This window comes from Heptranchias perlo, chromosome 18 (assembly GCF_035084215.1).
Source record: "Heptranchias perlo isolate sHepPer1 chromosome 18, sHepPer1.hap1, whole genome shotgun sequence".
In the NCBI taxonomy this organism is placed as follows: Eukaryota; Metazoa; Chordata; class Chondrichthyes; order Hexanchiformes; family Hexanchidae; genus Heptranchias; species Heptranchias perlo.
This window is the reverse complement of record NC_090342.1, coordinates 2,716,078-2,725,994: the sequence shown is the minus strand read 5'-3', so window position 1 is coordinate 2,725,994 and position 9,917 is coordinate 2,716,078.

The following is a 9,917-nucleotide window of genomic DNA, read 5'->3' as shown; positions in this document are numbered from 1 at the left end:
TAAGTGAGTGGGCAAAACTGAGGCAGATGGGAGTTCAGTGTGGGGAAATGTGAGGTCAACTACTTTGGACCGAAGAAAGAGAGATTAGAGTATTTTCTAAATGGTGAGACGCTCGGAACTGTGGAGGAGCAGAGATTTAGAGGTCCAAGGACAGAAACCACTAAAAGCTAGTGGATAGGTGCAAAAAATAATTTAAAAGGCCAATGGAATGTTGGCTTTTATCTCAAGAGGACTGGAATACAAAGGGGAGGAAGTGATGCTTCAGTTTATATAAAGCTCTGGTCAGACCCTATTTAGAGACTGAGTTCAGTTCTGGGCATCGCACCTCAGGAAGGATATATTGGCCTGGGAGGGGGTGCAGCGCAGATTCACCAGAATGACACCGGGGCTAAAAGGGTTAAATTATGAGGACAGGTTGTACAGACTAGGCTTGTATTGCCCTTGAGTATAGAAGATTAAGGGGTGATCTAATTGGGATGTTTAAGATAAGAACATAAGAACATAAGAAATAGGAGCAGGAGTAGGCCAATCGGCCCCTCGAGCCTGCTCCGCCATTCAATAAGATCATAGCTGATCTGATCCTAACCTCAAATCTAAATTCATGTCCAATTTCCTGCCCGCTCCCCGTAACCCCTAATTCCCTTTACTTCCAGGAAACTGTCTATTTCTGTTTTAAATTTATTTAATGATGTAGCTTCCACAGCTTCCTGGGGCAGCAAATTCCACAGACCTACTACCCTCTGAGTGAAGAAGTTTCTCCTCATCTCAGTTTTGAAAGAGCAGCCCCTTATTCTAAGATTATGCCCCCTCGTTCTAGTTTCACCCATCCTTGGGACCATCCTTACTGCATCCACCCGATCAAGCCCCTTCACAATCTTATATGTTTCAATAAGATCGCCTCTCATTGTTCTGAACTCCAATGAGTAGAGTCCCAATCTACTCAACCTCTCCTCATATGTCCACCCCCTCATCCCCGGGATTAACCGAGTGAACCTTCTTTGTACTGCCTCGAGAGCAAGTATGTCTTTTCTTAAGTATGGACACCAAAACTGTATGCAGTATTCCAGGTGCGGTCTCACCAATACCTTATATAACTGCAGCAATACCTCCCTGTTTTTATATTCTATCCCCCTAGCAATAAAAGCCAACATTCCGTTGGCCTTCTTGATCACCTGCTGCACCTGCATACTAACTTTTATATTTTCTTGCACTCGGACCCCCAGATCCCTTTGTACTGCAGTACTTTCCAGTTTCTCGCCATTAAGATAATAACTTGCTCTCTGATTTTTCCTGCCAAGGTGCATTACCTCACATTTTCCAATATTGTATTGCATCTGCCAAATCTCCGCCCACTCACCCAGCCTGTCTATATCCCCTTGTAGGTTATTTATGTCCTCCTCACTCTCGACTTTCCCTCCCATCTTTGTATCATCTGCAAACTTTGATATGTTACACTCGGTCCCCTCCTCCAAATCGTTAATATAGATTGTAAAGAGTTGGGGACCCAGCACCGACCCATGCGGAACACCACTGACTACAGGTTGCCAGTCGGAGAATGAACCATTTATCCCAACTCTCTGCTTCCTGTTAGATAACCAATCCTCCACCCATGCCAGAATATTACCCCCAATCCAGTGATTCTTTATCTTGGGCAATAATCTTTTATGTGGCACCTTGTCGAATGCCTTCTGGAAGTCTAAACACACTACGTCCACTGGTTCCCCTTTATCCACCCTGTATGTTATGTCCTCAAAGAACTCAAGCAAATTTGTCAGACATGACTTCCCCTTCGGAAAGCCATGCTGACTTTGTCCTATTAAATTATGTTTATCCAAATGTTCTGCTACTGTCTCCTTAATAATAGACTCCAAAATTTTACCCACCACAGATGTTAGGCTAACTGGCCTATAATTTCCAGCCTTCTGCCTACTACCCTTTTTAAATAAGGGTGTTACATTAGCAGTTTTCCAATCTGCCGGGACCTTTGCCGAGTCCAGAGAATTTTGGAAAATTATTACCAAAGCATCCACAATCCCTACTGCCACTTCCCTCAAGACCTTAGGATGTAAGCCATCAGGTCCAGGGGATTTATCCACCTTGAGTCCCATTAATTTACTGAGTACCAGTTCCTTAGTGATCTTAATCGTATTTAGCTCCTCCCTCCCTAGAGCCCCCTGTTTGTCCAGTGTTGGGATATTCTTAGTGTCCTCTACCGTAAAGACTGAAACAAAATATTTGTTCAGCATTTTTGCCATCTCCATCTTTGCCACCATTAATTTCCCGGTCTCATCCTCTAAGGGACCTACGTTTGCCTTAGCCACCCTTTTTCTTTTTATATAACTGTAGAAACTCTTGCTATCTGTTTTTATATTTTTTGCTAATTTATTTTCATAATCTATCTTCCCTTTCTTAATCAATCCTTTAGTTACTTTTTGCTGTCTTTTGAAGACTTCCCAATCTTCTATCCTCCCACTAAGTTTGGCTACCTTATATGTCCTTGTTTTTAGTCGGATACTATCCTTAATTTCTTTACTTAGCCACAGATGGCTGTCATTTCTTTTACACCCTTTTTTCCTCAGTGGAATATATATTTTTTGAAAGTTGTAAAATAACTCCTTAAATGAACACCACTGCTCATGTACCGTCTTACCCTTTAATCTATTTTCCCAGTCCACTTTAATCAATTCCGCTCTCATACCATCATAGTCTCCTTTATTCAAGCTCAGTACGCTTGTTTGAGAACCAACCTTCTCACCCTCTAATTGGATATGGAATGTAACCATGTTATGGTCACTCATTCCAAGGGGATCCTTAACTAGGACATTATTAATTAATCCTGGCTCATTACACCGGACCAGGTCCAAGGTTGCTTGCCCCCTTGTAGGATCAGTTACATACTGCTCAAGAAATCCATCCCTAATACATTCAATGAACTCTTCCTCAAGGCTGCCCTGCCCAATTTGATTTGTCCAGTTAATATGATAGTTAAAATCCCCCATAATTATAGCTGTTCCCTGACTATTTCCTGATTAATACTTCTTCCAGCAGAGTTGCAACTATTAGGAGGCCTATATACTACGCCCACTAGTGTTTTTTTCCCCTTATTATTCCTTATCTCTACCCAAACTGTTTCATTATCCTGATCCTTTGTCCCAATATCTTTTCTCTGTATTACAGTGATTCCTTCCCTTATTAACATAGCCACCCCACCTCCCCTTCCTTCCTGCCTGTCCTTCCTGATTGTTAAATACCCTGGCATATTTAATTCCCAGTCGTTGTCACCCTGCAACCATGTTTCTGTAATGGCCACAAGATCATACCCATACATAGTTATTTGTGCCGTTAACTCGTCTATTTTGTTACAAATGCTACGTGCATTCAGATAAAGAACTTTCAAATATGTTTTGTGACACTTAGTTCCTGCTTTTTCCTTTTTTAACACTTTACCTTTTACTCCATACCTTCTGTCCCTTCCTGACACGCTTTCCTCTGTCTCCCTGCTCAGGTTCCCAACCCCCTGCCACAGCTTTGATGCTGGGTTAATCGCCTTACGCCTTCTAGTTTTTATTTTATCTGTCATGCCTAAAGTACACTTTCTTTCCGCTGCTCTACGCTTTTCCCTTTCACTTGTTCTTGAACAACTGTTTGTACTATTTGTATTGTAGATTTCCCCTGGGTCTTCCCCTCTCTTGCTGCTCTCAACTTTACTCCCTTCTGACTCCTCGCTCAGGTTCCCATCCCCCTGCCACTCTAGTTTAAACCTTCCCCAACAGCACTAGCAAACACCCCCGCGAGGACATTGGTCCCGGTCCTGCTCGGGTGTAACCCGTCACGCTTGTACAGGTCCCACCTTCCCCAGAACCGGTCCCAATGTCCCAGGAATCTAAATCCCTCCCTCCTACACCATCCCTGCAGCCACGCATTCATCCTGTCTATTCTCCTGTTCCTATACTCACTAGCACGTGGCACTGGTAGTAATCCTGAGATCACTACCTTTGAAGTCCTGCTTTTTAATTTATCTCCTAACTCCTTAAAGATGATTAAAGGATTTGATAGGGAAGATAGAGAGAGACGATTTCCTCCGGTGGGGGGAGTCCAGAACAAAGGGGGCAGAACCTTAAAATTAGAGCTGGGTCCTTCAGGGGAGATGTCGGGAAGCACTTCTTCACACAAAGGGGAGTGGAAATCTGGAACTCTCTCCCCCAAAAAGCTGTTGAGGCCGGGGGTCAATTGAAAATTTCAACACTGCGATTGATTTTTGTTGGGTGAGGGGATTAAAGGTTTACGGAACCAAGGCGGGTAAATGGAATTAAGATACAGATCAGCCATGATCTAATTGGATGGTAGAACAGGCTCGAGGGGCTGAATGGCCTCCTCCTCTTCCTAATGTTGCTAGGGATAATTCACCGCCTGTTAGGGGCGATTTTATGTGTTGGGGGAAATGTTTAGTTGCCACGCACAAAGGAGAGGAACGAAGGGGGGGGGACCAATCAGACTGGGTGCCTGCACCCCCCCTGCCCCCCGGCCCCCTCCCCCCCCGCCCCCCGGCCCCCTCCCCCCCCGCCCCCCGGCCCCCTCCCCCCCGGGCCCCCCCCCCCCGCAGCGTACATTGCTCGAGGATACCCCCTTGTGGAGATTAGAGTTCTTGTGTCTGCAGCCGGCACAACCACCATAATCTAAAGCAAATGAAGTGGGAGTCTCGCACCTCACTGCCCCCCCCCACCTCCCCCACCTCCCCCAGCCCCCGGCACCAGGTCTTTGCCCAATAAGAAGGGACTGCCTTCTGTGGTAGAGAATTCCACAGGTTCACCACCCTCTGAGTGAAGAAATTTCTCCTCATCTCGGTTCTAAATGGCATACCCCGTATCCTGAGACTGTGACCCCTGGTTCTGGACTCCCCAGCCATCGGGAACATCCTCCCTGCATCTAGTCTGTCTCGTCCTGTTAGAATTTTATATGTTTCGATGAGATCACCTCTCATTCTTCTAAACTCTAGTGAATATAGGCCTAGTCGACCCAATCTCTCCTCATACGTCGGTCCTGCCATCCCAGGAATCAGTCTGGTAAACCTTTGTTGCACTCCCTCCATGGCAAGGACATCCTTCCTCAGATAAGGAGACCAAAACTGCACACAGTACTCCAGATGTGGTCTCACCAAGGCCCTGTATAACTGCAGTAAAACATCTTTGCTCCTGTACTCAAATCCTCTTGCAATGAAGGCCAACATACCATTCGCCTTCCTAACTGCTTGCTGCACCTGAATGCTCGCTTTCAGCGACTGGTGTACAAGGACACCCAGGTCTCGTTGCACCTCCCTTTTCCCAATCTATCACCATTCAGATAATAATCTGCCTTTCTGTTTTTACAACCAAAGTGGATAACCTCACATTTATCCACGTTATACTGCATCTGCCATGTTCTTGCCCACTCACCCAACTTGTCTAAATCACATTGGAGCCTCTTTGCATCCTCCTCACAGCTCACATTCCACCCCAGCTTTGTGTCGTCTGCAAACTTGGAAATGTCACATTTAGTTCCCTCATCCAAATCATTGATATATATTGTGAATAGCTGGGGCCCAAGCACTGATCCCTGCGGTACCCCACTAGTCACTGCCTGCCACCCGGAAAAAGACCCGTTTATTCCTACTCTCTGTTTCCTGTCTGTCAACCAATTCTCAATCCATGCCAGTATATTCCCCCCAATCCCATGTGCTTTAATTTTGCACACTAACCTCTTGTGTGGGACCTTATCAAAAGCCTTCTGAAAATCCAAATACAGCACATCCACTGGTTCTCCCTTATCTATTCTACTAGTTACATCCTCAAAAAACTCCAGTAGATTTGTTAAGCATGATTTCCCTTTCATAAACCCATGCTGACTTTGTCCAATCCCGTTAATGCCTTCCAAGTGTTCTGTTATCACATCTTTTATAATAAACTCTAGCATTTTCCCCACTACTGATGTTTGGCTAACTGGTCTGTAATTCCCTGTTTTTTCTCTCCCTCCTTTTTTAAATAGTGGGGTTACATTTGCCACCCTCCAATCTGTAGGAACTGTTCCAGAGTCTATAGAATTTTGGAAGATGATCACCAATGCATCCACTATTTCCAGGGCCACTTCCTTTATTACTCTGGGATGTAGATTATCAGGCCCTGGGGATTTGTCAGCCTTTAGCCCCATTAATTTCCCTCGCACTATATTTTTTTACTAATACTGGTTTCCTTCAGTTCCTCCCTCTCACTAGACCCTTGGTTCCCTAACATTTCTGGGAGGTTATTTGTGTCCTCCTTTGTGAAGACAGAACCAAAGTATGTGTTTAATTGTTCTGCCATTTCTTTGTTCCCCATTTTAATTTCCCCCATTTCTGACTGTAAGGGACCCACATTTGCCTTCACTAATCTTTTTCTCTTGACATATTTATAGAAGCTTTTACAGTCAGTTTTTATGTTCCCTGCTAGTTTACTCTCATACTCTATTTTTCCCCTCTTAATCAATCGCTTTGTCCTCCTTTGCTGAATTCTGAACTGCTCCCAATCCTCAGGCTTGCCGCTTTTTCTGGCAATTTTATATGTCTCCTCTTTGGATCTAATACTATCCCTAATTTCTTTTGTAAGCCACGGTTGAGCCACCTTTCCTGTTTTGTTTTTGCGCCAGACAGGAATGAATAATTGTTGTAATTCCTGCACACGTTCTTTAAATATTAGCCATTGCCTATCCACCGTCATCCCTTTTAGTAAAGTTCCCCAATCTATCATAGCCAACTCACACCTCATACTTTTGTAATTTCCTTTATTTAGATTCAGGACCCGAGTTTCGGATTCAACTACTTCACTCTCCATCTTAATGAGGAATTCTATCATGTTATGGTCGCTCTTCCCTAAGAAAAACAAGATTGTTAATTAATCCTTTCTCATTGCACAATACCCAGTCTAGGATCGCCAGTTCTCTAGTTGGTTCCTCAACGTATTGGTCTAGAAAACCATCACGTACACACTCCAGGAATTCCTCCCCCACAGTGTTATTGCTAATTTGGTTTGACCAATCTATATGTTGTTGTTTGTGGGATCTTGCTGTGCGCAAATTGGCTGCTGTGTTTCCTACATTACAACAGTGACTACACTTCAAAAGTACTTCTATGGGCTGTATCGCTTTGGGATGTCCTGAGATCATGAAAGGCGTAATAGAAATTCTTTCTTCAGAACTAGTTGCAGTCGCTTAATGGTGTCAAAGAGAGATTTCTTTGATTTTCTCCCCTCTAATTGGCCTGGATTTTCATCTAGATTTTTGCCTCTCCCCTGGAGATCACATGGGTTCAGGGTGGGGTGGGAGTGTCTGTATCTTGGGGCATCATAAGTGTGTGGGACAGGCTGGATGGACCAATAGGTCTTTTCCTGTCCGACATTTCTGTATGTTCGTATGGCTATGTCCTGCCTGATGGCCACCGGTCAGAGGTAGAGACAAGAATTCTGAATTATCAAAGAAAGTCTCAGAGAACAGAACTTAATTTCTTCAGAGAAAAAATAATTGAGATGAAAACCAATCCAGGAACAGATCGTGTAGCTGGGAGCCACGGGCATGTGAATGAGGCTCGCTGGCCAATCAGATTTGAATTTCAGGCCAAGGCATCATTGGAAGGGGCCCTTGGGTGGAGGGGAGGGGATGAACGGGGCAGTGGGGGGGCAATCAGGAGGGGGGGGATCGATCGGGAGGGGGGCAATCGGGCAGGGTTGTGATCGGGAGGGGGTCAATCGGGAGGGGGAAATTGGACAGGGGTCAATCGGGAGGGGGCAAATGGGAGGGTGGTCGATTGGGAGAGGGGGTTGAGAGGGGGAGGGGGTCGATCGGGTGGGCTTTGATTGGGGGGGTCAATGGAGAGGGGGTCTATCAGGAGTGGGCAATCGGGAGGGGGGTTGAATGGGACGGGGGACATATGGTGTACGCTGCCCACCATATTGGATGCTGAGGCGCCCATTTGATGCTTGAGAAATGGGCGTGGCGTCAACCAAATTCTAGGCGTTTGAACGTTGCTTTGGTGCTTTTGTATCGTACGTGCAGGTATTGGCTTTGAAACCTGAAGCTAGGAATCAGTCCCGCTCAACATAAGACCTTTAAAGCTGACCAATCAAAACAAAGTTTGTGACCTGACAGAGCTCACCAAACGGGAAGATAAAACTCATCATGGTTGGTGTTCAAAAGGTTTAAGTAAGGTTTAGCATCTTCCATTTGTTTGCTGAAAGATTACAAGCCAACTTTTGTGGAGGCAGTTTGGTTACCTCCCTAGCCTTGGGTTGGTGGCACCATTTTCCAAGGTACGGTCTTAACCATAAGAGTTTCCAGGAGGCCAGTTGACCCACGGAGTCCTGAGGTCAGGAAAAGCGCTAAATAAATGCAAATTCATTCTTTTTTCTTGTATATCTGCCAGACGGGAGGCCCCAAAATTCAGCCTCCTTGTGTTTATTCAGAGTAAGGGTCTGGTGCTCACGAGGGAGACCACTGTACAATGTCTTGTTAAGGGGAGGGTCTCCTCCCGCAGGTGACCCTGGAGGAAACACGTGCTCCGAAGGTGGACATCAGTTCAGTGCAGGAGACCATCCCACCCATTGAGGGTGACTTTTGGGTTGGGCGTCGATAGTTTAGGGCCCCCGTGTCCCTGTAAAATATATAAGAATTTGGAGGCTTCATATCTAGTTGTTTGGGGGGACATTTCTTCTGTTGCCCCTCCCCCCTATGTCCCATCCTCCCCTCAGCATCCCGGTCCCCACAAGGATGGCCATGGGCCGCCTGATTCTCAACCTTGTTTTCAAATCCCTCCACGGCCTCTCCCCTCCCTATCGCTGTAACCTCCTCCAGCCCTCCAACCCTCCAAGATCTCTGCGCTCCTCCAATTCTGACACTGAACTAAACATATTGGCCCAGAATTTGCTGCCAAAATAACGGTGAGTTTAATGGCGCTCGCTGTTATTAATGTGCGGAATCGGCCAGCACCTCGTGGCGAAGGAAGAGATTCTCCGTGAGCTCGAATCTCCACAAGGCGTTGGACGATTTACGCCACTCCGCCGTTAGCATCACGAAAACGGCATCTCGCCCTCAACCTCCCCGTGAGTTTCAAGAAATTGCTGCGTTTGTGCATTAATTACCCATTAAACCCGCCGCAGGAAGTTAGGGCTAGTACTTAACAACACAAGGACCCTTTTAATGAGGAGATTTACGTTCCTGCAATGTTCACTCATCCTCTCCCGCCCAGAAAGGGAACAATTTAAACTGTGGAATCTCATTCCTGCAGGTAGTGAATTGTTGTTAGAAGTTTTTAAAATTTAAAATGTCTCCCTTATTTTTCCTGTCTCTTTTTTCTCTCTCTCTCTCTCTCTCTTAATCCAATCTTTCCTTCTCTCTCTTTATTTCTCTTTCTGTTCCTGATTTGACTCTAATTCACCCAATTTCCTTCTCCGTTGATCTTCTGTTTATTTCTCAATCCTTAAATCTCTCTGTTTCAGGAGACAGACCGTTGGTCCCGTCGTTCACTGATGCCCCGATGCCCTCACCGCCCCGTTATCAGCTCGCAAGTTCCAGCAAGTTGCGACGCAAAACGTTTTTGAGCTGATGGGCGAGGGAAAAATGTCTAACTAACGGGGCATGTCGCGAGATGGCCCACTCCGGCAAGGTCAGGGCCAGTGTAACAAACTATGGCCACCAACTGAAAGGACCTGTGAGGATGTTTTTGGGTTGGTTAGTCATACATTTCCCCGTTGGGTCACGCTCTTTGTAATGGATTGAGAAATTACAAATAAGAGATTGAGCATTTTACGTTTCTCCAGAGGGCCATTTCAAGCTGCTGAAACTCACTTTTCAAAACCGGTTTTACAAGTTTTAGGGAGTTTACAGAAACGCCTTAATCTTAGAATTGTCAATAGATG